Consider the following 14,838-nt stretch of genomic DNA (forward strand, 5'->3'; position numbering starts at 1 on the left):
TTTGGGTCCTCCCTTTATCAACCCTGTTGCATAGAAATCACTTCTTTACAGCAGAGACTAAATGAAATCCCTTCATACAGATGAGAATTGTGCAATTCAGGCTGATTAAAGGGGAAGTTTTCTGTTATTGTGAAAGGACAATTTAGATAACCTGTTTGCTGTTCATCCTGGAGGTGCTTTGCAGTTAAGAGTGAAAAGGAAAAGGACATTTCTCTGAAGAAGTGTCTTGAATAAGCTTTTTGTATTAACCAGAAGCAGCTACATTGATATTGACCTCCACAATTAGAAATGCACAACAACCACTTAGGTGACTTAATCTGGCCATGACTTTTAGCTGCAATTCCAAAATCTCATCAAATATGTTGCTATCCTTTAAACAAGGAAGGAGAGCACAAATACCAACAATTCTCATCAGCCTTCTGGGTTGGAAAGACCATTTAATTTATGCTCCCTTAGCTGTTAGCCTAAACTCTGCTGTGCAAACCTTAGGTCTGTGTTGGACCTCATAAACTTCTTGAGCATCAACTTAGGTGCAACCCTGCTACAAAACCCTTCAGGCACCACACTGATTTAGAGTGGCAGGACTTCACTGTTCTAGCAGAGAATTTTATTTACTTGCTCCTGCAAGTCATTTCCAGAGTAGAAGTGAAATCAGTGCCGTGCTATCTGGATGTGATAGGATTTTCCTCCTGTCCCAACAGACAACAGGGGAAAAGATTTGTTTCTATTATACCATTACATCTAAATCTTTGGTTTGAGAGCAAAAGGAAAATGTTCCTTTAAGAAGTTCTGCCCAGACTTTTTGGCATGAGGACAAACTGTGGTGTGCTGGCAGGAGCAGCACTGTCCCTGTGGGTGCAAACCCCCTGAAGGATGAACAGGCTGCTGGCACAGGGGCCACATCCGCAGCATGAAAACCCACCGTGCCATTAACTCGATGCAAACTAAACACAAGTGACTCAGCTCTGCATCCTCAGCAAGGACTTGCCTCTGCAGAGATGTTACTGACAGACTCAGCTCTTGTTTGCAAGGGCTGTTAAATTGTCACACAAATCAACCACCCCTCCCTCTCTTGTCCTTGGCGTCAGGCTGCTGAGCTGCTGCTGAGAAAGAAGAGGCAGAGTCCTTCAGGGCAAACGGGGACTTTCCAATGGGCAGAAACTTCCTCCTTTGTTTTGTTTTCAATGACAACAGAGGGGTTTGTCTTCAGTCCCTGTGTCAGCAGGGAAATTGTGCCTGCCCATCACACCTAGGATCTGAACAACCTGGATTTTTATTGGTGTAAAACCCACAGTGACCTGACCTTCTGCAGGAATATGGAGAGAAGAGTCAAAAGGGATTCCTGGAATGTTGCAATAAGCAGAAAGTGGTATTAAACATATATAGATAAAAAGGCATAAAAGCTCATAAAAGCTCATATGGAACTGATGTAAACCTAATAAAAAGAAGCATTTTATTGTAATAAAGAGTGAGGGTTGCAGACCACAGTGTGAGATATAGCTACTCTTCATAGTTTTGGAAGGTTTATTAAACCTTATCAAAAACACAACAGAAGACTGAATAAAGAAAAAAGGTTACAGCACCAGGAGCAAAAGATTTTCCTCGCCATGTGCTCAGCCCCCTCACACTGGAGACTTTCCCTTTTTAACCCTTTAACCCCTCCCAAAGTTTTGTCCATCAACCCCTTCTTTGCTGTCCAGTGGTGGAGATCTCTTCCTCAAATCCTGATTGGGGGTCAAGTGTGACCATAGTGACAAGCCAGCCCTCCCAGATGTCCCAACCCCAGCTGTCCCTTGATAACCATGGGATGGGGTGCAGAATAACTATAAATCTATAAAACTTTTCTTAACTTATATACATGATATTTTTCTATTAATTGTGAGAGTCAATCATCACATGACTCATCTATCACAACAGGAAAAGAAGTTTCTGGTGGGAGGAACACTGGTTTTAAAGGTAGGACCAGCTCTTGAGGTTTGATTTGTTCCCTCTTTCAGATTACAAGGAAGCCATGGTGTTCCAGAGTAGAAGCTGGTCCCAAAAGTTTGAGAACAGGGTGTGATAAGATTACCAGGGTATTTTATCCGTATCTAGGAAGAAGCCCTGCAGAGCTTCTCTTTAGCTTTGACTGAAAGTAGAAGTCCTGTTTTTACCAAGAATTTTGATCTCTTCGTGTTTTGGAGAAAGAAAAAGAAAACCCCAAACCACCTGAAGTTTACATTGAGGTGAGGTGTATCAGAGAGGGATGAGGGCTCACCAAAGCAAGACACCGTCCTGTAATTTAAACTGTTCTTTCAATAAAAACAATAATTTCTCAGTACATGTGGATTTCAGCAGGCACCAGATTCCCTCTTCTTGTTCTGGCCTTTCACATATCACTAAGGGAAGGTGAGGCTGTGAGGCTGTGTCATTGTCATTCAGATTTTTAATTCTTCAGAAGTCAAAACTGAATTCAAGTCAAGTTCATTAAACTGCAATTTACATGTATGATAAATAGGTATGATTCGTGCTGATAAAAATTGAAACAGCAATCAATATTGATACAGTAATTGATATTTGAGAATAATAAAATAGTTAGAAGTTGTAATGCCAAAGAAGAGAAGGATAGGAGGGGCTCCACCCCCCCCCCCCCTTCCCAGGAGATGTTGTCAAGGACCACAGGAAAGAAGCTGAAGATAAAGTTGCTAAAAATGAGCAAAAACCTGGTTGGGTCCCAGAAAATGCTAATTATAAGGGATTTATTGCCTTGATATGTAGATGCAGTGATACGTTAGTCTTGGCTTACATTGTACTGGCTTGGTGCGCATGTGTAACCCAAACGTGAATTAAAGGACACAGAAGAAGACTACAGAGCCTTCATCAGTGACGACCCCCAAAGACTTGTGTGACCACCAAACCGAGTGGTGGCGCATGTGTGGTAAAGGTGGTAATGAAGGCTGAGATAGAGATATGACGAACCGAAAATGGGAGGAGATGGTATTGACACATGGCATATAAGGGGTGATTTTCACTTTGCAAGCTCGTATGTGATGTTGCAAGGGTCCCAGAACCCTGCCCTCCATACCCCGTGGTTATCTTTTGCTTATGCGCTATTATTGGAACCAAATTATCCCTTATTTTAATCAAATTATATTGTATCAAATTTTATAATTTTTTTTTTATTTTAACTATTAAATTAAAATTGTTACTACTTTTAATATTGTTTGGCTTTTTTTATGATAGGATAATTGGGCAAACATAACAATTTTGGTGGCGACATCCGTGACTCTCTCAACTACGGGGAGGTGGATAGTTTCTGGGAAGGAGCTCCCCACCAGACTTTTAAGTGGTCCCAAGGCTAGACCACTCTCCCTTGGGAAAAGAGAGGCTTTATTACAATAACACATAAGCAAATTAGTTTTTAAGAGCGTGCAAGAGAGGCTCCCATCAGAGTGCCGGCTTATAGGAGAGAGAGTACCCATAGAAAACTGCTTTGTGCACGAAGACCCTCGTGAGAAGATCAGGCTGTGAGTATCACGGGGTTTTGGGTCAGGGGGCGGCTGTATGCATGTGTGAGTGTGTGTGGAGTGTCTGAGACGGGGGCTGGGCAGTCCCGGACCCCCGAAGCAAGTGGGACCTCCCTGTACCGCGTTTTCGTGTTCTCCGCGAGGAGACCGGCCGGAAAAGGAGGGAAGTGCAAAGTGAATGAGTGGGGACCCTGGGAGGGTTTGACCCAGGGGCAAGGAGGGGATCCCTGGTCCAGGCACCTGTGGGAGGGTCCTTGAGCAGGAGGTATTGACTCAGTAGGGAGACTGAGAAAGAGAGTGAATGAATAGGTTCAATTTCCTTGGAGGGGTTGGTAGCAGGCAATTTAGTATGTGATTAGATGGTGAGAGATCGGGGCTAATAAATTGAGAAAGAGGGAGAGATAGGAGTGGAACAAGTAGATTGCAGAGGGAGAGATAGAAGTGGAACAGGTAGATTGAAAAGGCAGTGTGACAGTGTAATAAGTGAGGCAGTTGAGCCACGAGGTGAGTGTGGGAAACTAAGACTTTCCTGGTACCGGGGATTTCTTAGTTTGTTGCCGCCAGAAATGGGTCAGGGAAAAAGTAAGTTCCTTGACCCAGGGGCTGCGGATTGTAGGAAAAATTCGCAGTGGTTTGAGGAATCGGGGAACCGTGAGGGGGGTTCTCAGGGAAGGAGCATTCCTCAGGACAGCCCACTGGGGATGATAATACAGTTTTGGGATGAATGGAAATCCCGAAGGGAAGAAAATCAAGGAATTCGGAGGGCAGTGCCTAAGGGACATAATATAGGAAAAGCTTTGAGTGAGCATCAGAAAAAATATGAGTCCCCAGCAGAATGATTAAAAAGATTAAAAAGAGACTTGCAATTATATTCAGGCATAGATACTGATACTGCAGTTGGGCAGGTTTTGTTAAAAATTCAGTTTGTGACCAGATCTTGCAGTGACATCAGGAAAAAGCTGGAAAAATTAGAAGACTGGCAGGACAGGGGACTTCAAGTGTTACTGAGAGAAGCACAAAGGGCGTTTGTAAAGAGAAATGAGAAAAAGCAGAAAGCAGATGCCAGAATTTTGGTTGCGGCGTTCAAGAAATGCAGGCAGCTTTGAATACAGAAGAATCCGCAGGGAAAAACAAATGGCGGATGTCAGGATCTATTTTTAGGAAGACAAGACCTGTGCATTTTTCCCGCCACAAGAAAAGATACTTAAAACATTCTTGTCCTACTTTAAGGGATGCGGGACCTACCTGTTTTTATTGTCATAAAAAGGGGCACCTGCAAAAAAATTGCAGAAAGAAACAGCAAGATGAGAAAACTACTCAGGAGAATCAGAGAGGTCAAGAGTTTTGTTTAATGAAGAGGACCGAAATACAACCAGAAGAGGCCTTGATAACAAAACTAAAAGTAGGTCCTCAGAGTGAAGAAGTTGTATTTTTAGTCAATACAGGAGTTTCTCAGTCGACAGTGACAAAATTACCCCAGGGATGTGAGATAAGTCGTGAGCGAGTTTCAGTAATCGGAATTACGGGAGGTGGTTTCCCTTTTCCTGTAATAAAAGGAGTGCAAATTGAAACAGATGGCAAATTTGGAGTAAATGATTTATTGTTGATACCAGAGGCCGAGAATAATTTGTTAGGCAGAGATCTAATAATAGCCTTAAATTTACGGATAAAACCCTGTGAAGGAAAACTTAAAATTTATTCTTTAACTGAAGAAGATAATCTAGAAATTAATGACACGGGTTGGCGTTCAGGTGAAATGGGAAAAGTTTAGGGTAGAGGAGTCTGGTCCCCTTAGTCCCTCCTGGTCAGCACAAGCCTGTGAATTTTATGCATTACTCTGGGCATTATTAATACTAAAAGGGCAAGAAGGGACTATTTATACAGACTCCAAATATGCTTTTAGTGTAGTACATACTTTTAGAAAAATTTGGAAGGAAAGGGGACTTATAAACTCTCAAGGGAAAAGGTTAATACACGGGGAATTGATAATTCAGATACTTGAAGCTTTAAAAGGCTCAAAGAAAATAGCAGTAGTTCATGTAAAGGAATGCCATAGAGGGAGCGACATTAGAGTCAGAGAAATAATTTGGCTGATGAAGAAGCAAAAAAGAGCAACCTTAAGGAAAAGAGATACTGAAATCATGACCTTACAAAAAATTGAAATTCAGCAGGAGACACTTTCCCTTCCGCTAGCAGAACTGGCAGCTATAAGGAAATTAGGAGCAACATTCAAGGAGGGAAAGTGAGTTTTTCCTGATGGCAGGATTATGATGCCAAAACCAGTGGCATATTAGATCTTAGATAACTTGCATAGACAGACACACTGGGGAACAAGAGCCTTTCGTGATCACTTTTTAAAATTTTATGGGTGCATAAGGATATTTGAAATTGGAAAACAAATTACCCAGGTGTGTCTTACCTGTCAAAAGGTAGATAAGAAAGTGTTAAAGAGCCCTCCCTCTGGACGACAAAAAAAAAGCCTACAGGCTATTTGAAAAGATTCAGGTTGATTTTGTAGACTTGCTTTAAGTGGCTCGGTGGAATATTTGTTAGTTATAATAGATGAATTAACTCAGTGAGTTGAAGCATTTCCAGCAACTCGGGCTACAGTTTAAACGGTAGCTAAAATATTGTTGGAACATGAAATTCCAAGAATGTGAAAATATGGTGGGATTTAAGTAGATTTATATTAACCCTGATTTATTAAGAAGGAACTAAGCATCCTGGAGTGGCTGCGAACCGCAATTCCCTTGAGCTCAGAGGCAGAAGAACACCGGTGGAAAAAGAATAAAAGACTTTCTGAATAGGTGGGAACAGCCTAAAAAGATTGAAGATCTCCTCCAGGATCACCCACCAGCAACATTATTAGAATTGATTACAGAACTGCAATTCCAGAAACTGAGATTGATAACACCTGTTGCTAAAAGAGCTCAGAGACAAGTAAAATGTTGGGAGTGCAGTAAACATGGTTTAGGGTGTCATCCCTGGATATGTATTGTTTGCACACTTTGCTTTAACTCGTGGTGGAAAGTAAGAGGGAAGAGAAAGAGAGACAATTGATTTGCTTGTTTTGCTATGGTTATGTATTTAGCCAGCTAACTATAGAACTCATTGCTATTGATTTCTTTGAAATACCTTTGAGACTGGGAGACGGGACTCTTCAAGCAGCAATTGGATTAATAGAGAACTTAGATCAATTGGTTCTTGCTATATTGGCAATAGCACAAATAAGAGAATGAGCAACTCATAATATTATAGACCAGTGTCTCATAATTGATAGTTGTTGGGGAGAAGAAGTCTATATATCACATCATAGGCATGTTTTTGGGGCATATTGGCCCCGGAATTGGAGGCAGAGACTTAATGCACTCCCCGCCCTTGAAGAAAATTTAAAAAAAAAAAATTAATTGAGTCTTAGTGTGGTTGGCATATCTCTGAAATTTTGGAAAATATAAATTTATAGTGTTCCTGCCTAACATTTTCCCTGTTCTTTTCATTGTAATTATTTCTTCTTAACTAGCCAGAACAGAGAAATGGAATTTAAAAGGGGACAAGCAAACCCTGTGGGGCTATGGGTACCAAGGAAACGAAAAGCACCAGTGACTAGATCCCAGAATATTACCTTTGCTCCCGAGAAGACTGGCATCTCGGCCCTTGGTTGCAACCCAAGGGGCTTTGAGAAAGGTAGAAAGGTAGATTTCCTGAGGATTATTTTCACTGTGATCATTATGGTACCCTGGACGGTTGGCCAAAGTCAGAGAGCCACACTAGAGCGAGTTTCGGCAATGAAAAAGCAATCAGAGCAAAAACCAAGTCCCAGTAATTTCAACATTTGTGACTATTGCAATCACCCTGTGTAGATTAAGGACAAGATGAAATCTGTGTTTGTGATACACCTATATGTTAGTTCTGCTTGCTACAATCACAGCAGTTTTATAGATGTTTGTATTAAGGAAAGAAAGATGTATTGGGTAAGGAAAAATTTGAGATATAATAGACAAGCTCCTTATCCCCATGATGATCAAATTTGCCCTCAATATGGAAGATTCTTTTGTTTTGAAAGAGATGATAATGGAAAGGATCCAAGTACAGGGAAACCAGGCACTAAAAGAAAAATGGAAAGAGAAAAAAAAAAAAAAAGAAACAAAGGGGAATAGAGGAAAAAACAGGAGAAAAGAGTCAACAGAATTGGCTGAACTGTATAAACAACTAAAACAGCACTACAAAGATTGGGATTTGCCAGCCTCGAATAAGAATCTGTTTGTGGGATTGATACAAGAGATTGCTACAGAATTGGGATTATCCAAATGTTGGATTTGTAGAGGTCTAAAAATGGCTGAAAGACGGCTGTGGAAAAGTGAGAACTTACCTCCAGAGCAATTTTTAAAGTAGAATCGCACCCAAATTTCTGGAACATTGAAGAGACCTGAAGGATGGATTTTAAGCCATCAAGTAATTAGAATCATTTGTGTAACTCGAGAAAGAAGGAAATTTAATAAAGTAGTGGGGCATACTCTTTGTAAATCCACATTAGTAGTCAATATGGATAATTGTTCAAAAGTTTGGTGACCTGAAACCCCTATAAGATATTGAGGATCAATAAAAAAAAAAATTGTGAATGGGATGAACAGATTAATTTATGCTAGTACAGAAGTCCTGGAGCTAACCCCTACCAATCCATCGACAGCCTGAGGTCATATTGAGAACAACTGGAGAAAACTGATAAGAAATGGAAAGCCTCAGATGGGATATATTGGATTTGTGGGCAACGAGCATACAGTGAGTCACCTCAAAAATGGGGAGGAACCTGTACGTTCAGAGTAATACAACCCTCCTTCTTTGCTCTACCGAGGTCTAGGAGCAATGTGTTAAGAACTCCTCTGTATGAAACCCTGCAGCAGAGTAAAAGGGATTTGAATTTCAACTTTCCAACAGCAGGAGGGAACCAAAAAGGATGGGAGGAGGGGTGGCCTGCAGAATGAATTATAGCATATTATGAACCAGCAAGATGGGCTCAGGATGGGTCATGGGGATATAGGACCCCAGTTTACCTGTTGAATCGATTAATAAGGCTCCAAGCAGCAGTAGGGGTAGTGTCAAATCACACCTCCAGTGCTTTAAAAATGTTAGCCAGGCAATATACAAAAATGCGGGCATTTGTGTACCAAAATAGGATTGCCCTAGACAATCTGTTAGCAGAAAAAGGAGGAGTTTGTGGGAGATTAAATGAATCTGAGTGCTGTGTATAAATTGATGATTATGGGGAAGCTATCACAGAACTTGCAGAAGAAATTAAAAGAGTGGCTCATGTGCCCGGTACAAAAGTGGAATTCAATCTTGAAAGCAGATTGGTGGGATAACCTCTTTGGAAGCGTTTGGAAAAAAAAGTTAGAGTTCATGTTGTTATGCTCAATTCTGGGACTTCTGTTTCTGCTTTGTATGATTTTGTGTTTTATTAAGCTAATTCACTCAGTGATTCAGGGGATGCAGATTACAACAATGTCTCTAGATTCAGAATCAGCAGAAAAAGGAAAACCAAGATCTATATTGGTATTAAAAGCTGAATCGACCCCTGTTAAAGAACAAAGACCTAAAAAGATTGAAATAGAACAAGAAATGCTAACTAAACTTGAAAGAGAGTGTGAAAGACTAGAGGCAGTAATAGAAATGCTAGAAAAGTTTGAAGCTGAAAAGAGACAACAAGAAAACCAAAATTCTGAAAAAATACAAAAGATATCAGAGCATAGCTTTATAATAAAGCACAAATCATAATGATCAAGAAGATAAATGGGGGATTTGTGATAAATAGGTATGATTCATGCTGATAAAAATTGAAACAGTAATTGATATTGATACAGTAATTAATATTTGGGAATAATAAAATAGTTAGAAGTTGTAATGCAAAAGAAGAGAGGGAGAGGAGGGGCTCCACCCTCCCCCTCCCGGCAGATGTTTTCAAGGATCACAGGAAAGAAGCCAAAGATGTCATTGCTAAAAATGAGCAAAAACCTGGTTGGGTCCCAAAAAATGCTAATCATAAGGGATTTAATGCCTTGATATGTAGACATAGCGATATGTTAGTCTTGGCTTACATTGTACTGGCTTGATGCGCATGTGTAACCCAAACGTGAATTAAAGGACACAGAAGAAGACTACAGAGCCTTCATCAGTGACGACCCCCAAAGACTTGTGTGACCACCAAACCGAGTGGTGGCGCACGGGTGGTAAAGGTGGTAATGAAAGCGGAGATAGAGATATGACCAACCGAAAATGGGAGGAGATGGTATTGACACATGGCATATAAGGGGTGATTTTCACTTTGCAAGCTCGTATGTGATGTTGCAAGGGTCCCAGAACCCTGCCCTCCATACCCCGTGGTTATCTTTTGCTTATGCGCTATTATTGGAACCAAATTATCCCTTATTTTAATTGAATTATATTGTATCCAATTTATAGTTTTTTATTTTAACTATTCATTTAAAATTGCTGCTACTTTTAATATTGTTTGGTTATTTTTATGATGGGATACTTGAGCAAACATAACAAAATTCAATCTGCTATCTTAAAAAAAAAAAAGCAGAGAGAATTTTTGTCCTATTTTCTTTTCCTTTTTATAGTTTGATATCTACAATCCCCAGTTGATATTGACCCCCAGCACCTTCTAATGCAGTCTGAATATATACAAATATCAGGACCCTTCATGGCTGACAATCAATTGCACTTTATTCCCACCCCCTCTCCACCATTTCTTTTATCCAACCCCTGGCACTCCTATGGATCAAGAATGGTGTGGCCAGCAGGAGCAGGGCAGGGATTCTTCCCCTGTGCTCAGCACTGGTTGGGCAGCATCTCACGTGCTCTGTCCAGTTCTGGGTCCCCCAATTTAGGAAGGACATGGAGGGGCTGGAGTGTGTCCCAGAAAAGGGCAAAAAGGCTGGGGAGAGGAGACAAAAGGGCAAACAGGGATGGGCTATTTGCCCTTTTCCAGGGCAGGAACAGGGGTGGGCAAAAGGAAGAAATTACTACCAGGGAAGAGTAAAGAAAGCAAAGGTGAAGGCAAGGAAATGCTCAGGGCAGTTTCAGGGTGGCTGCCAGGCAGCCCTGGCTCTGAGCAACAGCGTCTGCAGTGGCACAGGAAACTCCCAGCTGATGGGAACAAACTTTCTGGCTGACTGCACAGGCCAGGACAAAGCTGAGTGGTTTCCCTGGTGTCCCCCAGCCCTTGCTGGCCCCAGGGGCTGATGGCATTTGTGCTCCCTCAGGTTCACGTCCCCACACCAACAGCATGGGGGTGCTCCCGCCTGCTGTTTGCAATGCAAACAGGGGCTGCTGAGCCAGTGCTGCCGTGTCTGTGCCTGCAAGGATGGGGCACCTGTGTGAGCTGGGGGAGAGGCCAGGGCTGCAGAGGGGGGATGTTGTTGGCAGCTGCATGAGGACGCTCTGGGATGCTGCCCTGGGCAGTCCAGCCCACTGGGGATGGATCAGACCCTGCTCTGCTGCTCCTTCCCATCTGCCCCAGGGCCCTTGCAGAGCCCCAGCCATGCTGTTTGCCCCCAGCCTGCCCACGGCCAGCCTGGGGCTGCTCACGGGGGTTTTCTGTGCTGAGCATTGGCCTGGGTGTGTTCTTGAGAGAGCCTAGGCAAGGAGCCTGGAGCCCCCAGGGCCTGGCCTGAGGCGTCAGCGCTGCCCCAGCAGTGCCCATGGCCTGTCCCTGCTGCAGCCCCGGCACTGCCACCCCCAGGGCTGTGCCCGGCCCCAAGAGCACTCAGGCCCTGCAGCAACACCAGGGCCACCAGGGCAGCGGGGCAGGGCCACGGCAGCAGCACTGGCAACACCAAGTGCTGCTGCTGCTGGGCAGAGCTGCTGGGCCAGCACTGATCTGCCTCCAGCTCTGTACACAGACATTGCTGCTGCAGCTCCAGAGAAGGAACAAAAGGGCATCTCTGCAAAAAACTTTCCTGGGAGATCCTTTAGTTCACTTACAGCCACTGAGAGCACAGCTCCTCATAGAAACAGGTTGTGGGTCACAGTAAAGGAGAAGGGAAACAAAATGAGAAATGGCACAATGACATCACTTTGTAGACAATACTTTAAAATTAAAACAAAGGTAAAGAACCTGCAAAGTGAAACTAACAAAAAGTATTGAAGATTAATTTTATTACAAGTGATTGGCAGAAATAGGCCAGTAGTTTAATGTTTCTGAAAGCATCCAGTCATCAGTGCCCACATGGAAGCCTTGAGCTCCTGGTTCCTCAGGCTGTAAATGAGGGGGTTCAGGGCTGGAGGCACCAACGAGTACAGAACTGACAGGGCCAGATCCAGGGATGCGGAAGAGATGGAGGGGGGCTTCAGGTAGGTAAAAATGGCAGTGCTGAGAAACAGGGAGACCACGGCCAGGTGAGGGAGGCAGGTGGAAAAGGCTTTGTGTCGTCCCTGCTCAGAGGGGATCCTCAGCACAGCCCTGAAGATCTGCACATAAGAGAAAACAATGAACACAAAGCAGCTTGAGGCTACAGAGACACAGCAAGAAGCCCAAGTTCCCTGGGGTAGGATTTGGAGCAGGAGAGCTTGAGGATCTGGGGGATTTCACAGAAGAACTGGCCCAGGGCATTGCCATGGCACAGGGGCAGGGAATATGTATTGGCTGTGTGCATCAGAGCATAGAGAAAGGCACTGGCCCAGGCAGCTGCTGCCATGTGGGCACAAGCTCTGCTGCCCAGGAGGGTCCCGTAGTGCAGGGGTTTGCAGATGGACACGTAGCGGTCGTAGCTCATGATGGTCAGGAGGGAAACCTCTAATGACATGAAAAACACAAAAAAAAAGAGCTGTGCAGCACATCCTGCATAGGAGATGGTCCTGGTGTCCCAGAGGGAATTGTGCATGGCTTTGGGGACAGTGGTGAAGATGGAGCCCAGGCCAGTGAGGGCCAGGTTGAGCAGGAAGAAGAACATGGGCGTGTGCAGGTGGTGGCCGCAGGCTACGGCGCTGATGATGAGGCCGTTGCCCAGGAGGGCAGCCAGGGAGATGCCCAGCAAGAGGCAGAAATGCAGGAGCTGCAGCTGCCGCGTGTCTGCCAATGCCAGCAGGAGGAAGTGCCTGATGGAGCTGCTGTTGGACATTTCTTCATTATGGACATTGTGAGCTTTTTAAAGACACATTGACAATTTGGACAAATTACCTTGAGTCAGTTCTATGCTATTTTCTTACACAAGCAATAAAAATTCCTTTTCTTTCTTTGTGGAAATTTCATTTACTTTTTTATTTTTGAGTTAAGAATTCGGCTGCTAAGTAACTGTGTGTTTTTAAGAACGGACAGAAATCCTGTTCTTGGCATTGCTCTCACCCTGAACACTGGGGAGCCCAGAGGGAAAACAGGCCTCCCTGTGCCCCAGAATAGTCAGAGCTGCTCATCCTAAACAGCTGCCCGTTGCTCATTTCACCTCCCTCTAGTACAGAATGGAAAAATTATTAACTGTAGTTATAAAAAACGTAGCCTTTTTGAACACTCCAGTTTCAAAATCAATCTCTCCAAACCCTACACTCTTCCCTGATGCTGTTGGCTGGAGGGATACCAAGGGTTGGCCTGGCTCTCTGCTGCCTCGAGTTGTGCCTACTGGGAGCAGTTTCTCTTTACCCAAGCCTTGTCCCTGCCAGTGCTGCCAGAGCCCAGCCCAGCCCTGGGGGCTCAGCTCTGCCCTGCAGACCGCTCCCAGCACTGGGCACTGCCCAGGGGCATCTCCCTGGCAGCAGGGCCTTAAGGGCAGGCCACACAAACAGAGATGCTGCAAGCCAAGGTGCTGCTGCTGCTGTCTGTAGGGAGAGAAGGCTGAGGAGGCACTTTCTGAGGGAGATCTGAGGCCCATCTGCTGATGCCCAGGCTAACAGTGCAGGAGTCTCAGTGACACAGGCAAAGATGACAGCCCCTTTCCCTTCCCTTTAGAAGAAAGCTGAGAGCAGCCCTGGCCATGCAGCACCATCTCCACAGCAGGAGGAATCTGCCCTGATGGGGGTGGCTCCTTCCACCTCCAACTTCTCCCCTGCAGCGTCCATGGGAAGCTGCCAGGCAGGCTGGGAGCTGCCCCTGGCAGGTGGCACATGCCCTGGGCTGGCCAAGAGCCCTGAGGGCTGCAGGAGCTGCTCTGCAGGACAACCCTGGCTGCACATGCAGGGCATGTTCATGTCCCAGTCATGCTGTGCTATGGCTGCTTTTCAAGTCTGCTTTGAGCCAAATAAATAGGAGCAATAATATCAGGAAGGGGAAATTCTGAGCTGGCCCTGTTGTGCCTTCTCCTCCTGCTGCCTTTGCTGATCCAAGTCTTGGCCAGCCCCCTGGCCTGTTGGCTCAAGATGCTGATCCCCTGGAAAACCTTTTTGTTCCAATGGGCTTCCAGCACAGCCAGAGCTCTGAGCCAGGTCCTGGCAGGGCCATGTGCAGGCAGGACCTGGGGGCTGCAGCTGTTTGTTCCATCCCTTACCTGCTTGACTACCTGAGCAGAGTTAAGGACAGTGCAAATCTGGAGAAGATCTGGGTATTTCTGACAGCTGAAAAGTTCTGGATGTGTCCCAGGCATGTCTGGAATCACTCTGTCTCCAGTGGTTTCCTCCTGTGTTAAACACTTGTCTACAGACAAGGCCAAACTCCCTCTTCCAGACTGAGCTGTGCCAGGAGTTACTGACCTCCTGTGCCAGGCTCTGGAGCTGCTCTCATCATGCCCAGATTTCCCTCTGGGAATGTTTGCCTGGCTTGAAACCACTGGCCTGAGCCAGCCTGGCTGAAGAGACCTGGGAGGTGGCCACAGACCCATTTGGTGAGCAGCAGACCATTGCCTCTTCCCAGGCTCAGCATCCAGCAGAGGATCTGACACCAGCCCCAGGCACACAAGCACAGAGCAGATCACGTCCCTGCAGCCCAGCGAGCTGTGACACCTCTGGGAATTTACTGGAAAGCCCTACCACCTCTCTAAGGCTCTCCGGAACAACCATGAGGGAAGGAAATAAAAAACAAGCCCTCAGAAAAACACAAAATGCTGTGTGAAGTACCTGAAATGCCCCCAACAGTTTAACTAGAGCATGGAGTAAGCTGAGAAAATGTATGAACAAACGAATTAAACAAGTGAGCACACAGCAGACAAGTTGGCATGTAGGTGTCTACTGAGAAAGCTTAAGCACAGCAAGGGGAGAAAAAGCAAACTCAAACCAAGGCATAATATCCCTCACATTTTGGAGCAGAGCTCTCAGACCATGTATCAGCCAAACCACTCCAAATTACCATCTGCCAGAATGTCCTTCAAAGAAAAAAGGTCCACAAGTTTGCAAAGCAGCAGTTTAATGT

This window comes from Melozone crissalis, unplaced genomic scaffold (genome assembly GCF_028551555.1).
Source record: "Melozone crissalis strain CALT ecotype California unplaced genomic scaffold, PUWL_Pcris_2 ptg000011l_1, whole genome shotgun sequence".
NCBI lineage: Eukaryota > Metazoa > Chordata > Aves > Passeriformes > Passerellidae > Melozone > Melozone crissalis.